The sequence below is a fragment of the Penaeus monodon genome, chromosome 33 (genome assembly GCF_015228065.2).
Source record: "Penaeus monodon isolate SGIC_2016 chromosome 33, NSTDA_Pmon_1, whole genome shotgun sequence".
NCBI lineage: Eukaryota > Metazoa > Arthropoda > Malacostraca > Decapoda > Penaeidae > Penaeus > Penaeus monodon.
The window spans coordinates 31,189,182-31,189,642 of NC_051418.1; the positions used below are offsets into that span (position 1 = coordinate 31,189,182).

At 35.4% G+C, this 461-nt stretch overlaps 1 protein-coding gene across 1 annotated transcript in view; it reads left to right on the top strand.

Annotated features, from left to right (window-relative positions):
- LOC119594377 (procollagen-lysine,2-oxoglutarate 5-dioxygenase 1-like) overlaps positions 1 to 461 on the top strand; it is a 46,541-nt gene that overhangs the window by 44,539 nt on the left and 1,541 nt on the right.

Here is a 461-nt window from a genome sequence, read left to right on the forward strand (position 1 = left end):
ATCGTTTACAGTAGCCATTTTACAGCGACGATAATGAAGCTGGTAAGTGATAGTGATGGTTTATGGTGAAGGGAAGAAATTCAAGGACTTTTGGTAATAGATTGTGGCAGAAAAAGTGAGTAATCCTGGTGTTTATAAAGAGTTCTATAACGACACAAAAATGTCAGTAATTTCTTCCGGGAAACAAAGTGACAAAAAAGCTTAAAGAGTTGTATTGTGGATCTCTTAATCATTAAGTAAGAAATAAACTAACAAGGACCAAAAAGCACCACAAGAGAGAAATAGCTCCATGTTGAGCAACGACAAAGTGTCTTCCTAACGTGAATGTCGTCATTATTTCAAGTTGCAAAGCAGGTTGTAAATTTTCTCCATCGTTTCGAGTCCTGCTTTTTTCCAGACGTAAAACTTTCCATTGTTACGAATGAATGAATTTATGGTCTAAAAATATTTCATTGCACAAG